A 17,237-nucleotide genomic window follows, 5' to 3' on the forward strand; every position below is an offset into this window, starting at 1 on the left:
AGGTCAGAGGACTACTTTGGATGTCCTCATCTTCAGTTTCAGACAAGGTCACTCACTCACTGCTGCATTTGCAAGACTAGCTGGCCTGTGAGCTTCTGGAAAACACTTGTCTCCAGCTCCCTTTTCATAAGGGACCCACTGGGATTACAGGCATCTCTCACATCATTCAGCTTTACATGGGTGCTGGTGGTCCAAACTCAGCAAAGCAACTTAATGTATCCATGGAGTCATCTCTCCATTTCCTCTTCCATCTTTCGTTCGTGTGTGTGTGTGTGTGTGTGTGAGTGTGTGTGTGTCTGTGTTTTCACGTCAGACAGGTAATGTGCCAGCGCAGAACAAAGTTTGTGGGAGGCACACTTCACTTAAGCATGTGGACACCCAATCATCATGCTTATGAACCAATAAAAGGATCACTTCCATCTTTCTTTAAAGGGAAAATAGCCTAGCGTGAGACTCCTGACATTGAAGAGGCTGAGGCAGATAATGAGCCAGTCTGACCTACCCAGCAAGCTCAAGCCTGGGTTCCGTAACACAAGCCTATCTTTAAAAACCAAAGATGGGGCTGTAGTGCAGTGCTGGGCTCTTGGCTAACATAAGCAGGGTCCACAGTTCAATCCCACGCCACCAAGAAAAAGGGGAAGTAGCTTTAGTTCCTAGGTAACAACTTCATTTAGGAAACGGTCATCTGAAGTATAAAGTCTTCAGGGAACCTTCTCAAAGGTGACATGTAGATGGTGCCAACTAACGATTCTCTTAAAACAGTTACGTGGTCAGAATTGTAAGGGGTGTATGAAAGAATACCATCTGGGTCTGCTTTCAACTGAATCGGGAAGTAGGACTTTGGTGCTTTCAAGTTTTAATGTCCTACAGTTATCATTTGACTGTAACTTAGTGTGGGGAGAGCAGTAAGAACAGAGTAGACCAGCCTACAGTGAAACTCACCGGTCTGCGAGGCCTTGCAAGGGCAGAAAGTACAGAAGGTACAAGTGACAAACAGTAGAAGAGAAAGGTTTAATTCACGCTTGTGGTTTTAGCATTAAGTAAGATGCTAAACAGTGAAAATTATTTTAAAAAGTCACTTAGTTGTCACTTGGTCTCACCCGTTACAACAGCAAGAAAGAATAGGAAAAATCAAATGTTTTAAGGAAAGCATTGCGGGTTATTTCCGTATTTTTGATCTTTTATTTAAATAGGTCTCTGCAAAGTGTGGCGGCACTTGCCCTTAGTCCCAGCATTTGGGAGTGAGAGGTAGGAGGATTGCCTTGAGTTTGAGGCCATCCTGAGATTACATAATGAATTCCAAGTCAACCTGGGCTAGAGCAAGACCCTTCCTTGAAAAAGAAACAAAAAACAAAAAATTGTCAGGTTTCTTATTGTTCATTCCTAATATGTTCTTATCGACACATCAGCAGCCTTCGTCTATATAACCCAGAGTTGCACTGAATTTATGTAAATATAATATAACCAGATAAAATGCAAACAGCAGGCATCCTGGTTTGTGAAAGTAATGATGTTTTTTAAATTTTTCAAAAGCCAGATTCTCAGAGTAGGTGGATGGAAGCACAAGAGCCACCCTTTATTGAGTACTTTCCAGACCTGAAGCTCAGAACAGATGCTAACTCGCTCACTTCTGCCTTAACTGTAGTTACACCAGGTTGCTTTCTCAAGTCTGGTGCTTGGGGAAGTAAAGATGTTTGTAGGACAGATGAGGATGGGTTTTCAAACCTTGGTACTTGGATACTGCTAAAAGGTGAAAACAATCTGAAGCCCTTTACAGAGCAAAAGCTGACAGGTAGGAGCTGGAGAGATGGCTTAGCAGTTAAGCACTTGCCTGTGAAGCCTAAGGACCCTGGTTTGAGGCTCGATTCCCCAGGACCCAGGTAAGCCAGATGCACAAGGTGGCACATGTATCTGGAGTTCATTTACAGTGGCTGGAGGCCCTAGAGTTCCCATTCTCTTATCTATCTACCTCTTTCCCTGTCTGTCGCTCTCAAATAAATAAAAATAAACAATAACAACAACAACAAAAGCTGACAAGTCAGGAGAAGTATATAGCAATTTTTTCATGAGGTATTTTTGGTTTTTTTTTGTTGTTTTTTGTTTTGGTTTGGGGGTTTTTTTGGTTATTTTTGGTTTTTCAAGGTAGATCCTCCTACCTCTGCCTCCCAAGTGCTGGGATTAAAGGCATGTGCCACCACACCCAGATCTATATGCTTTATTAAATATTTCATTTATTTATTTGAGAGAGAGAAAAGAAGTAGAGAGAGAGAGAAAATGGGCACTGCAAACAAACTCCAGACACTTGTGCCCTTTGTGCATCTGGCTTTATGTGGGTGCTGGGGAATCGAACCTGGGTCTTTTGACTGCCATCTCTCCAGCCCCATGTTTTGTTTTGTTTTTTAATATTTTTTGTTCATTTTTAATTTATTTATTTGAGAGTGACAGAGAGAGAGAGGGAGAGAGACACATAGAGAATGGGCGTGCCAGGGCCTCCAGCCACTGCACACAAACTCCAGACGTGTGCGCCCCCTTGTGCATCTGGCTAACGTGGGTCCTGGGGAATCAAGCCTCGAACCGGGGTCCTTCAGCTTCACAGGCAAGCGCTTAACTGCTAAGCCATCTCTCCAGCCCTGTTTCGTTTTTTTGAGACAGGGTCTCATGTAACCCAGACTGACCTTGATCTCCTGGTTTTCCTGTCTCCACCTCTGGAGTGCTGAGGTTACAGGCGTATGCCATAATGCCCAATATATGGGGGGGTGCCGGGGCTTTGTGCATTCTAGGCAAGCACTTTGCCAACAGAACTACATCCTAAGCCTATATCATGAGCTTTGTTTTCTTTATATATATATATTTTTTTTTTTTTTTTTGAGGGGGTGTGTTGCAGGCAGGTTCACATTGCTGGTAGAAATCACCCAACCAAGAGCAGTTTGTGGGGGAAAAGGAGGTTTATTTTAGCTTACAGGCTTGAGGGATAAACTCCACAATGGCAGGGAGAAACAATGGCATGAGCAGAGGGTGGACATCACCCCTGGCCAACATCAGGTGGACAATACCAACAGAAAAGTGTGCCAAACACTGGCAAGGGGACACTGGCTATAACACCCATAAGCCCACTCCCAACTATACACTGCCTCCAGGAGGCTTTAATTTCCAAATCTCCATCAGCTGGGAACCTAGCAGTTGCAGTCTGGGTCGCATTGCTGGTAGAAATCACCCAACAAGAGTAGCTTCTGGGAAAAAGAGATTTATTTTGGCTTACAGGCTGGAGGGGAAGCTTCACGATGGCATGAGCAGAGAGTGGACAACACCCCCTGGCCAACATAAGATGGACCACAGCAACAGGAGAGTGTGCCCAACACTGGCAAGGGGAAAGTGGCTTTAATACCCATAAGCCTGCCCCCAACAATACACTCCCTCTAGGAGGCATTAATTCCCAAATCTCTATCAGCTGGGAACCTAGCATTCAGAACACCTAAGTTTATGGGGGACACCTGAATCAAACCACCACACTAGCATTCAGAACACCTAAGTTTATGTTGGACACCTGAATCAAACCACCACAGGAAGGGTTGATAACTTTTAATTTTCTTTTAAAAAAATACTAGGAGAGGGCTGGAGAGATGGCTTAGTGGTTGAGTGCTTGCCTGTGAAGCCTAAGGACCCCGGTTCAAGGCTCAACTCCCCAGGACCCACGTTAGCCAGATGCACAAGGGGGCGCATGCGTCTGGAGTTCATTTGCAGTGGTTGGAGGCCCTGGCGTGCCCATTCTCTGTCTGTCTGTCTGTCTCTCTCTCTCTCTCTCTCTCTCTCTCTCTCTGTCCCTCTCAAATAAATAAATAAAAATTAAAAAAAAATATTAGGAGAGGCTGAGGAGTTGGCTCAGTGGTTAAAAAGTCCTTAGGCCAGTTGTGGTGGTGCACACTGGTAGAAAATTGCTGAAGAGGCAAAGATAAAGGACCCAGGTTCAATTCCCCAGGACCTATGTAAGCCAGATGCACAAAGTGGCACATGTGTCTGGAGTTCGTTTGCAGCAGCTAGAGGCCCTGTTGCGCCCATTCTCCCTCTTTCCCCTTCTCTCTCAACTATATATGTTTAAAAAAAAAAAAAACACTAAGAGTCACACAGAAAAATAAACAATATTTTTAAAAGCAAGGGACTAGGGAAGTGCTGGCTCAGGTTCAATTCCCCAGCCACCCACATGAAGCTGTACAGGCGATCAGTTGCAGCGGTATGGAACTGGTGAACACATACACATGTGAAATAAAAAGCAAATCATCAAACCACAGGCTTCAAGAGGCTCAGACTTCGCCACTTTGTTCTGGTGGAGTTATGTGTATTACAGACCTTTCCTCTTACCTCATTCAGTAGACTCCCTGTATTTGGCTTTTTCATAGATGACGTATTTTAAGTCTAAACTGCTTCTGTTATAACCACTTAGCAAGAACAAAGAACAGAATGGCCATCTCGTATCATTAGCCAAGCTTCAAAGATGACTGGCCTTAACTAGAACTTGGTATATTTACATACAACTTTACCTTACAGACAAAATAACTAGGGTTGGAGAGATGGCTTAGCGGTTAAGCACTTGACTGTGAAGCCTAAGGACCCCGGTTCGAGGCTCGGTTCCCCAGGTCCCACGTTAGCCAGATGCACAAGGGGGCGCACATGTCTGGAGTTCCTTTGCAGAGGCTGGAAGCCCTGGCGTGCCCATTCTCTCTCTCTCCCTCTATCTGTCTTTCTCTCTGTGTCTGTCGCTCTCAAATAAATAAATTTTTAAAAAAAAATTTAAAAAATAACTAAAAAATATAAGGAAAGTGAAAAAGAAAAATCAAAGGAAAACACCGGACTTGATATCAACAGAGACATCTTATAGAAGCACAGCAATTTGTGTCTTTGCTCAGAATAGGCTTTATTATTATTATTATTAATTAGTTTTGTACTCAGTAAATACAGTCAAGTTGGTACCATTGTTAGCCTCCTCCCTGCCCTCCCCTCTCCCCGCTACCCCCGGCCCCTCCTTGTTGAGGTATATGGGTCATGCATTGTGGAGTTAGCCCCCAGTTATGGGTAGGGAAAATGTCTCTGCATATCATGACCCAACGCTTGACTCTGACATTCTTTCCACCCCCTCTTCCGCAAAATTTCCCTGAGCCATGTTGGGTTCATTTTGGGTCGGCTTCAGTAATGAGGTGTTGGCTAGTCAGCAAGAATTGTCTATGAAGGGAGGAGAACGATGGTACCAACATGGCTGTATACACACTGGCTACATAACTAATAAATTTTTTAAAATGGAATGATATGTTCACTGTAAATAAAATAACTTGGTTTTAAAAAAAGAATTGTCCTATGAGAGGACGCCCCACATGGCTTCTGTTCTTCCAAGACCTTCTGAGCTGAGGGAAGTACATCAATCACTGGAGTTGTTGGCTAGTCTGCCCCTGGTGTTTCTTTCTTTCTTTTTTCTTTTTTTTTCTTTTTGGTTTTTCGAGGTAAGGTTTCACTCTAGCCCAGGCTGACCTGGAATTCACTATGGAGTCTCAGGGTGGCCTCGAACTCACGGCGATCCTCCTACCTCTGCCTCCCGAGTGCTGGGATTAAAGGCGTGCGCCACCACGCCGGGCCCTGGTGTTTCTTTAAGGCCGTCTAGCCTTAGGGACAGTCATTAACCCTCTTGGGAAGGAAATAAATCAAATCAGTCTCTTTGAACGTTTTAGAACGAAAGGGGTGTGCGGCCGACTTCTCTGTGTTCCCACCACGTGTCTCTCTTCTCTCCGCTCAGCATTCCTGGTAGGACATAGGAAAACCCAAGGTCAGAACGTCCTGTGGACTTGGGCTTGTCCAGTCAAGGTCCAGGGCCGCCTGCAAAGCCGCAGCCAGCCCGGTGGGGTCTGCCTCTAGGTGGCGCTGTCTCACCACGACCAAGGTCCGGCATGGACACGTGGGCCTACTTTGCTTTCAGGTTTGTTTTCCTTCATTTGGGATCCCTGGACGCTCTTAAGCATAGTAAACATAAGCTGTATCTGGTTACATCACGTGTTTCTCTCTCAAACTTCCCTAAGTTTTAACACACAAATGGACATGACTTACCTTGCCTAGCATGCACAAAGCCCTGGGTTTGATCACCAGTACCCAGTAAAATGGGTGTGGTGGCACATACCTTATCATCTGAACACTTGGGAGGTAGAAGCAGGAGTATGAAAAGTTCAAGATTGAGCTGGAGAGGTGGCTTAGCGGCGAAAGTACTTACCTGCGAAGCTTAAGGGACCCAGCTTTAATTCCCCAGAACCCCAAATGCACAAGTCTGGAGTTCATTTGTAGTGGCCAGAGGCCCTGACATGCCCATTCCATTCTCTCATTCTCTTTCTTTCTCTCTCTCTCTTTCTCTCTCTCTCTCTCTCCCTCTCTTAAGTAAATAAATAAAATTTAAAAGTACTAAAAAGAAAAACAAAAAAGTTTATGGTCATTTTCAGCTACACATGCTCCAGGCCAGTTTAGGATACATGAGAACCCCCTCTCGCACACCTCTCAAAAACAACAAATCCAGGCTTCTATGGATCCCATGATGTCTACCATAGCATGTAGCTGCTCTGCGGGGCACAATATCTTGACGTTTCTACTAGAACCTGTGAGTCCTGAAGTCACCACTGCTGTGTCTCCTTCCTGACTATACTTCCTTCTGTAATCATGTCAACCCAATGCCATAATGGACAAAACCACTGAATAACATGCTTTATTTTGTTTACCCCAAAATCGAATCCGGATTGCATAGCCAACTCTAAGTTAAGATTGTATTTCTCTGGGCGTGGTAGCACAGGCCTTTAATCCCAGCATTCGGAAGGCTGAGGTAGGAGGATCCCTGTGAATTCAGGGCTAACCTGAGACTACGTAGTGAAGTCCAGGTCAGCCTAGGCTAGATTTTATTCAACTTGATCACTGTCTTCTTTGACCAAAAATTTTATTTCATTTTAATTTTTATTTATTCAAGTAATTTGTTCATATGGTTTAACATTTAAAAGGTTAAACAAGTATATACTGTGATAATTCTCCCTACTATCCTAGTTGCCCTAATGTCTGTACTTAGAAATAATTTCTATATATCCCCTGTATGTAGATTCTAACATATACCTTTTCCATAATGTGTATATATTTAATAATTTCCTATCCATATAAAAACATCCTTATTCTTTTTAATGGTTGCATAATGTTCTTTTATATAATAAAATGTGCCTATATATCAATTGCCCTACTCACTTAGGCAGTTTCACAGCTTTTGCAATTACCAACAATGCTATGTAGCCGGGTGTGGTGGTGCACGCCCTTAATCCCAGCACTGGGGAGGCAGAGGTAGGAGGATCGCTGTGAGTTCAAGGCCACTCTGAGACTACATAGTGAATTCCAGGTCAGCCTGGGCTAGAGAGAGAGCCTATCTCAAAACAACAACAACAACAAAATGTTAATGTGAATAACATTGTATAGAAGTCAGTTTATATATGATCAAGCCTACTAGTAAATTGAGTAAAATTTTTAGATGAAAGAATATCCTTAATATTCTGAGAGATGTTACTAAACTATCTTCCATAGACATCATCAGAGCTAGGGATGTGGTTCAGTTGGTAGAGCGCCTGCCTAGCATGTGTCAAGTCCTGGGTTTGAGCCACAGCGCTGCACAGAGCCATAAAACTGGCAGGGTGGCACATGCCTCTATGCCAGCACTGGGGAGACTGAGGTTAGGAGCATCACAGTCAGTTCCAAGCCATCTTGAGCTACATGATTCCCTGTGTAACACTGAACCTTATTGGAACAAAAACAGCCAACCAGAAGCAGTTTATGGAGGGAAAGAATTCATTTCAGCTCAGTTTCGAGGGGAAGTTTCATCATGTGAAAACATGGTAAGAGCAGAGCAGCGAGTCACATGATCTGGGAGGAAGCAGAAAGAGTGAGCTAGGTAGCGCTGGCTGGGGAGGGCTGTACCATCAAGTCTCAAGGTCCATCCCCAGTGAAACCCCTCTTCCACCGAGGCTCCACCAGCTGGGGAATTGATTATGAGGCTTAATGGCAAACACATGAAGCAATTGAAGACATTTTGCATTCAAGCTACCATACCCTGTCTCCTCAAACAAAATAAATAAAGTGCCATAGTCCCATAGAGGGACTGGGGATACAGCTCAGTGGTGGAGAGCTCACCAGCATGCATGAGGCCCTAGGTTTAATCCCCCAAAGAGGTGGTAAGGGGAGAAGTCCTGTAGACTTAATTTGGTGGCTTTTTTTTTTTTTTTAAGGTTGACCCTAGATTCTAAGAAAAAGACACACAGACAGCACTAAAATCCTGAGGAAATAATATTCTGAGGATATAATAGTGAAAGAAAAAGTGATACCAAGTAGTGGCTGGAGAGATTACGTCTCTTAGGGTGATTGTCAGGAATCAGCTATAAAATAAAATATACTCATCTCACTGAGTTCTACTGAGTTGTTTTTTGTTTGTTTGTTTTGTTTTTGTTTCTTTTTAAGGTAGGGTCTTGCTCTAGCCCAGGCTGTCCTGGAATTTACTATGTAGTCCCAGGCTGGCCTTGAACTCATGGCAATCCTACCTCTGCCTCCCAGTTGCTGGGATTAAAGGCATGAGCCCCCAGCCTCACTGGGTTCTAAAGACTCTTTGAGAACTTGTCTAATAGAAAGGAGCAGCAAAGAAACCACCGTGGGGAAGCAATGCTATCAGACATCGCACCATTAAGAAAAATGCAGTTCATGACTGGTGTTAAGTTAATTAACTGACACTAGGGTATGACCAAGTGTTTGAAGACTGTTTCCAAATTTACTTGGTCCTTGGAATCACAAGCAAGCAATTTCCTTAACTTGGATGCAATACCAGTGTTTACTGTGACCAGAGGGACAGCATCTGCACCTGGCATGCAATCACTTAGCAAAGACATCTGACAGCTGTGGCTGGGAAGGGAACTATCCGGACAAAGTTTCCGCTACAGTGACAGGCTGAGCATGAAGGTAGACCATGATAATTAGTGGTGGTGGCTGTGGTGGGTTTCCAAGGGCCAGATCACAGCACACATGCTATTCCTGTTCTAAATTACATTCAATACCCAAAGATTTGGCCTTAACCTTTACAGTCTTATTACCAACCAGAAGCAACACTGCATCATAGCCCAGCTCCCGGGATGCCATTCATGCCACACAGTTGTGCTTTAATTAATGCAACTCATGGAATCTAAATAAATGGTTTGGCAGTTAGTTTCACATTGCTAGCAGAAAACACCCAATCAAAGGCAGCTTGTGGGAGGAAAGGGTTTAATTAGCCTTACAGACTTGAGAGGAAGCCCCATGATGACATGGGAAAACAGGACATGAGCAGAAGGTGGACATCACCCTCTGCCCAACATCAGGTGGACAACAGCAGCAGGAGAATATGCCAAACACTGGCAAGGGGAAGCTGATTATAATTCCGGTAAGCCTGCCCTCAACAATACACTGCCTTTCAGGAGGCTCCAATTCCCAAATTGCCTCCAGCTGAGTACCTAGGATTCAGAACACATAAGTTTCTGAGGGACAGCTGAATCAAACTGTCACAGTTGGTGACCTCAAGGTGGTCTGTGATACCAAAACCCACCTGACTTTCACATGCCAGTCTGAAAGCTGTTCTTCTGCAGGCCTGCTCCATTCCTGCTCTTGCCACCAACCAGCCTCCTCCCCTTTACCAGTCACATGCAAAGCTTACCTGCCAGAAGCTTCCTAAGGGCCACTCCTTGGAGATCAGGCATGCAAACCAAACTGACTTCGCCCCCTTGCTTCTGCTTCCAAAGTCTAAGGTCTGGTTGTTTCTTCTGGATCAGTCAGCTGGGAGAAGGTCGGATCCCACCTTACCAATAGAGTGACTTCACTGTAACTGTAGGCATTGTAGATAACTACAGGATCTAGGAGTGAATAAGAAATGCTCTCAGATGCAAAAAAAAAAAAAATTTTTTGCATGTGTGTGAGGCCAGGGTAATGTGTGGTGTGGTGTGTGCATGAACGTGTAAAGGTGCACACGTACCGTGCACACGTGGAGAGGCTGGAGGAGAGCGTTAGGTGCCTCCTCCTCAAAACGAAGTCTCTCCCTCAGCCCAGAGCTGCCATTTTTGGTCAGTGGACCCCAGTGATTCTCTAGTCTCTGTCCCCATAGGTCTTGGGTTATAGATATCCATAACCACATTCATTTTTTTTCTTCAGGTGCTAGTGGAATCAAACTTGAGGGGAGTCTCAGGCCTTCATGCTTAAGTGACAAGTGCTCTTAAACATCTGAGCCATCTCCCCAGACCCCAGAAGCGGGATTCTAATACACACAGCAATGAATGTGCATGTCATATTATTGCGTTTAGCCTCCCACTTTAGCATTTATCCTCTGCTACACTACCAGAACATTTAGAGGCTTAGAGACTTAAAACAACGTATTGCTTTTTTTTTTTTTTTTTTGAGGTAGGGTCTCACTCTGGCCCAGGCTGACCTGGAACTCCCTATGTAGTCTCAAGGTGGCCTCGAACTCAGAGCAATCCTCCTACCTGTGCCTCCCAAGTGTTGGGATTAAAGGCATGTGCCTCCATGCCCAGCTTTGTATTGCTTTCTATAGTTGCTATGGGTCAGGAATTTGGCCCAGATAGGCTGGGTCCTCCAGTTAAGGGACACAATCATAAGGGTCTTCCTCAAGGATACAATCATGACTGGAGCTGGAAGCTACCCTTGCTCAAGGGCCAAGAAAGCAGTATTGCCTGTCCACAGGTTGTAGGGCTAAGGGCTTCTGTGCCTGCTGGCTGTGGCCCAAGGGCTGCCTTTCATCCTTAACAGACCTCTCAAGAGTGCATCCCTGGGGCTGGAGAGATGGCTTCGCAGTTAGGGCACATGCCTACAAGCCCAAAGGATCCAGGTTTGATTCCCCAGTACCCACATGAGCCAGATGCACAAGGTGGCACATGCGCCTGGAGTTTGTTTGCAGTGCAATAATAATTAAAATAAATAAATCATTGCAGTGCAATTATTAAATAATTTAAATTTTTAAAAAAGTGTGTAACTCTCCACAAGGCAGCTGCTTTCATCAAAGAGAGCAAAGGACAGAGAGTGCTACAAGAAGGAAACCATGGGCTTTTGTAAGCTGATCTTGGAAGAGACGTAACTGTAATTCTGCAGGAGTCTCTCCCTTAGAAGCAAGACACATGTCCCACCACACCCAAAAGGAGAAGGCTTCATGGGTGTGAGTGCCAGGAGGCGGGGTTCCTGGTGTCATCGCCCACCGCCTCCACTTTGGGCCCTGGGATAAAGAATGCCCCTCCATTTTACTTGTTTACTTGTTTACTTGTTCTCTTCTCTTGAGGAGCACCCCTATCACTAGCCTAACCTGGGAGGCAATTACAGAGAAAATATATTCTACTCCCGCCAGTCGAAAGACATCTTCACCTTTCTTAAACAAAAACAGGGCTAGGGATATAGTTGTACAGTTTTTCTGATTTCAAGAGTAATATAGTCTGGCTGGGCATTTGTACCTCTAGTCTCAGCATTCAGGAAACTGAGGTTAGAGGAATGCTGTGAGTTTGAGGCCAGCCTGTGGCTAGAGAGTGAACTCCAGGTCAGCCTGGGCTAAACAAAAAGTAACTCAGTCTAATCACCTAATTCAGTGAATACTAAAATATGAAAGCTATAAATAAAGGGGCTAGCCCAAGAGATAACGAATGGTAACAGTGAGATATAGCTTCTGCCCTTTTTATTTTAATACCCATTCCAGTGTTATGGGGTTGAGAGCTAACAATACCTCTCTGAGTTCTGAATGGGCTTAGAACACCCCAAGCCAGTGGTTCTCAAATCTCAAATTCTTGTCTTATATTAACAAAAAAATTATAAACATAAACATAAAGAAGGATAAATTAGGGCTGGAGAGATGGTTTAGAGGTTAAGCACTTGCCTGTGAAGCCTAAGGACCCCGGTTCAAGGCTCGGTTCCCCAGGTCCCACGTTAGCCAGATGCACAAGGGGGCGCACATGCGTCTGGAGTTCGTTTGCAGAGGCTGGAAGCCCTGGCGCGCCCATTCTCTCTCTCTCCCTCTATCTGTCTTTCTCTCTGTGTCTGCCACTCTCAAATAAATAAATAAAATTATTTTTTAAAAAAGAAGGATAAATTATAAAAGATTGATTTTAAGAGAGTAGAAATAAGAGTAAAAGCAGAGACCCCAAGCTGAGAGGTGACCCCCCACACACTCCTCAAAATTCCGAGGGTCGCCAGGGAGGAGGGGAATCTATGTGGCTACATGGATCAGGTCTCTTTTACAAATTAGACATCCAATTAGAATGAGCCTCATTGTCAAGTTCAAATTTATATGAAGGACTTTGGTTAGTTGGAGGGACCAGAAAGATAGTAAGCCAGATGCACAGGGGGCACATGGATCTGGAGTTTATTTGCAGTGGTTAGAGGCCCTGATGCACCCATTCTCTCTTTCTTTCTCTCTCTCTCAAAGAAAATAAAATAAATATTTTTATAAAAAGATACCCAGGTGTGGTGGCACACACCTTTAATCCTAGCACTTGGGATGCAGAGGTTGGAAGGATCACCATAAATTCAAGGTTTCCCTGAGACTACATAGTAAATTGCAGGTCAGCCTGAGCTAGAGTGAGACCCTCTCACAAAAGAAATAAAAATAAAAACAAAGGGCAGGAGACATGGCTTAGCAGTTGGTTAAGGCATTTGCCTGCAAAGCCAGAGGACCCGGGTTTGATTGCGCAAGACCCATGTAAGCCAGCTGCACAAGGTGGTGCATGTGTCTGGAGGCCCTGGGACACCCATTCTCTCTCTTTCCCTTCTTTCTCTCTCTCCCTCCTCTTTTTTAAACAAAAATAAATTTTAAAAAATATATATTTTTTTAATTTATTTATTTGAGAGTGGCAGACACAGAGACAAAGACAGAGGGAGAGAGAGAGAATGGGCGCGCCAGGGCTTCCAGCCTCTGCAAACGAACTCCAGACGCGTGCGCCCCCTTGTGCATCTGGCTAACGTGGGACCTGGGGAACCGAGCCTCGAACCGGGGTCCTTAGGCTTCACAGGCAAGCGCTTAACCGCTAAGCCATCTCTCCAGCCCTTAAAAAATATTTTTTAAAAAGATAGTACAGACTCAGAAAGGGCCCCCCAAGCAGTGAGGTTTTGAAGGAAGAGCCAGGAAGCTGCTCTTAGTCACCATCTTTAATCAGGCTGGAGTCTCACCAGGACAGTGTAACATATGAGTTCTTTGGGGCTTGTGTCCCTGTTAAATCTGTTTCCTATATATCACAGTTGATTTGCTCATTGCTCTACTGGTGATCACTTGGATGTTTTTCAAGTCACTGCCGTGAATGACTGTCTGTGGGGATATACTGTCACGCTGTCGTATTTCAAGGCATCAGCTTTCTGGAAGTGGAAGGCTCACTCAATGCAGAATCCAAATGTCCTCCAGGAAGGTCAACCCGACATCCAGAGCTGACAAAGAGCATCTCAGAGCGGGGCTCCTGGATGAATTCCTTTTGAGAGGACTCAGGGCCTCACAACTGCAGGAATACCTAAAAGCAGGGCAGGGGGGTTTCTTCTTTCAAAGGCCATGGCTAAGCCACACATGGTGGTGCGAAGGGATTTTGTTTTATGAGGGTTCAAACATAAATCCCAAATCTGAGCTCATGTCTTCACACACACACACACATACACATGTATGACAACTTCTATACTTACAGACAACAAACCATGGTATTTCCCACCCCCATGTCTGTTTTTAACCAAAGAATTGGATAAAACAAGACTGAGAAGGGTATTTAATTATTAGACATTTTTGTCTTTGTTTTGTTTTGTTTTTGGTTTTTCAAGGCAGGGTCTCACTCTAGCCCAGGCTGACCTGGAATTCACTATGGAATCTCAGGGTGGCCTTGAACTCAAGGCAATTCTGCTACCTCTGCCTCCCGAGTGCTGGGATTAAAGGCCACCATGCCCAGCCTCAATTATTAAAATTTTTATTCAGAAGTCAGGAGAGGCGGGGAAATTCCATGGACCAAAGAAGGGGAAATGGATACACCCAAGTGGTCTAAGAGCCCATGTGTATGGGCCTGGGGGAAAACAAAAATATCCTTTCCCATCCTGACAGCTAAACTAAGCTGCCAGCCAGGTGGGAAAGACAAAACCTTACCAGTATTTAAAAACCTCAGGTCAGCCGGGCGTGGTGGTGCACGTCTTTAATCCCAGCACTCGGGAGGCAGAGGTAGGAGGATCACCATGAGTTCAAGGCCACCCTGAGACTACATAGTTAATTCCAGGTCAGCCTGGACCAGGGTGAGACCCTACCTAGAAAAACCAAAAAAAAAAAAAAAAAAAAAAAAAACCTCAGGTGCTGGGAGATGAACTGCCCAGGAGCCAGAAAAGGGGAAGAAGCCCCTGTGTGGGCTCCAACGGGACTTTTCATTACCGGTCCAGGGCTGAATGAGAAGCTAATATATGGGAGCCGGGCAGCCAGAAGGGGCTGAGGCTTGAGCTCCACCCACATGTGCTGCAGATAGCAGGGTGGTCAGCAGCCACGCTTGTTTACCAACTACTTGGCAGACAGGAATTAAGTTCAATATGCCTCTTATGGGCCTTCCTGTCTAACTGCCTCCGCCTAAGGCCACTCCCTCTCAGTGGGCTCTCAGTGGTATACGTCTCTAACCCCAGCCTTGGGAAGCTGAGCCACAGGAGTCACAAGTTTGAGAGCGACTACGATACATAGCAGGATCCTATCTCCAAACAAACAGCAGCTGGGCGTAGTGGCCCAGGATGGTAATCCCAGCACTTGAGTTGGAAGCAGGAGGATGAGGAAGGTCAAGGCCATCCCTGGCTACATTAACAATTTCAAGTTGAGCCTGGGCTACATGAGATCTGATGTCAAAACAGCAACAAAACCCCACAAAGACTATGGCTTGCAATCTCCAACTTCCTATCAGTTCTCAGCTGGTCTGGTCTGCTTTGTTTTTGTGTGCTAGTCCAAGATCAGGAAATGAGGCTGCGTGGGCTTCATTCAGTAGGTAAGACCACACCACAAACAGGGAGGCACTGTGAGATACACCCTGTTTCGGTCAGTGCAGCACCTGGGGCAGGACATGCATGTGACCAACAAACCTGAAACAGATCTAATGTGACTCCCATCTGGCACGTAGTTTCCTTCCCGAGCAGATGGATAGACTGGATCAACATCACCTATGGGCTGGCACCATACACTTCTGGATCCTTCCTAACCTTACAACGTGGGGGAAGCGACAGAATTCCCAGCAGAAACCCCACATACAGCTGGCATCTAAGTCAGACCCTGAGGGATTGTGGTGGATTAATTCAGGTGTCCCCCATAACTTTATGTGTTCTGAATGCAGGGTCCCCAGCTGGTAACAATTTGGGAACAGGAGTCTTCTGGAGGCAGTGTATTGTTGGGGGCAGGTTTATGGGTGTTATAGCCAGATTCCCTTTGCCAGTGTTTGGCACACTCTCCTGCTGCTGTTGTCCATCTGATGTTGGCCAGGGGGTGATGTCCACCCTCTGCTCATGCCATCATTTTCCCTGCCATCATGGAGCTCCCCCTGGAGTCTGTACGCCAAAATAAACCCTTTTCTCCTACAAGCTGCTCGTGGCCGGGTGTTTTCCACCAACAATGTGAAGTTGAGTGCACCATGGGCAAATTCAGTTACGAAACGACACTCGTGATCTGTTGGAGAGGATCAGCTCCGGGGGTGATGACAGCATGAACGCACAGGTCATAGCTCCCTGAGCTGTACATTGAACATGTATGTGCCTTAGTGCATGTAAATGTTACTACCGAGGAGAGGAGGGAGGCAGGGAATGAAGGAGGATGGATAGAAGAGAGGGAAAAGGAAAGGGAAGGAAGGGATGGTGGTTTGATTCAGGTGTCCCGCATAAATTTAGGTGTTCTGAATGCTAGGTTCCCAGCTGGAGGCAATTTGGAAATTAAAGCCTCCTGGAGGGAGTGTATTGTTGGGGGGCAGGCTTATGGGTGTTATAACCAGTTTCCTCTTGCCAGTGTTTGGCACACTCTCCAGTTGCTATTGACAATCTGATGTTGGCCAGGAGGAGATGTCCAGCCTCTGCTCATGCCATCATTCTATTGTCCTCTGTCTTCATGGAGCTTCCCCTCAAGTCTGTAAGCTTAAATAAACCCGTTTTCCTCACAAGCTGCTCTTGGTCTGGTATTTTCTGCCAGCAGTGCAAACCTGACTGCCACAGAAGGGTAGTGCAACAAGATTCCCAGAGTGCATCCGGCCTGCTCTGGTCCAAACACGCCTCTCTCTGCAGGATGCTGAGGGAACCAAAGACCTGCAGGCCTTCTGTCCTGGATCCCAGCCTGGACCAAGTGAGTCACTTAGTGTTGGCCCAGAGCCTTTTGCTCAGCATGGTACATCCACTGCAGGTACGGAAGATAGATAATAAAATGTGCATGTGACATTGTGAACTATGAATACACAATCTCCTCCTGCTTTTATTTTCCAACCTTTCCTCACCTTCTCGTGGCTAAGAGGTCACCATTGGTCTCAGGGAATTATCATGGAGGAGCCGAAGAAGAGAGACTGCACATTGCTGGCTTTTACATCCCAAAGCCGTGGTCCTTACGTAGCAGTGTGTGACAGAATGAAGAATGTCTGCTGAGCGGTGTCTTCATCTCCACTGTCCTCTCCTCTCTCAGCCACACCTCTGCTCCACCCTTCTCACTCCTCAGAAGGTAGAGAAGGAAGAAACACCAGCAGGAGAGGAATGAAGAGCAGTGTCCTGGACAGGACAGAGCTTACAGGAGTGTCGCCGGAGGCCATGCAATCTCCCAAGTAGGCAGCTTCAAAAGGGAAGTGTCAGGCTCCTGAGAAAAGCTTGGGGGGTTCAGAGAGGAGGAACTTGAGTGGGGTTTAGTGGCTGGGAAGATGCCTCAGTGGTTAAAGGTGCCTGCTTGAGTGGGCATAAGCCTGAAACCATATAAGATTATGGTCTCTGTCTCTAGAAGAAAGAGAGAACTAAACATAGAGTTTGGAAGAATAATTTCATTTTTAGCATTTCTGCATTAGTTACAAATTGTATATGTGCCAAAAAAAAAAAGTAAGTAAAATTCTTCGGCTTGTTTTTGCTTTTGTTCTCTGTCACCTTCATCATAAAGCTATGCTTTCTGAGCCTAGAAATCACATCTGTGTCCTAAGTTGTACATCTGGAAAAAAGAAAGAAATACAGCC

General features: G+C 45.4%; 1 non-coding gene across 1 annotated transcript; it reads right to left on the reverse strand.

Moving 5' to 3' along the window:
- Positions 1-307: 307 nt before the first annotated feature.
- On the reverse strand, positions 308-411 carry LOC123457948. The gene has a single exon (XR_006635296.1). It is a non-coding gene; the product is annotated as a small nucleolar RNA U13 (small nucleolar RNA).
- Between the last annotated feature and the right edge of the window lie 16,826 nt (positions 412-17,237).

Source organism: Jaculus jaculus, chromosome 1 (assembly GCF_020740685.1).
Source record: "Jaculus jaculus isolate mJacJac1 chromosome 1, mJacJac1.mat.Y.cur, whole genome shotgun sequence".
NCBI lineage: Eukaryota > Metazoa > Chordata > Mammalia > Rodentia > Dipodidae > Jaculus > Jaculus jaculus.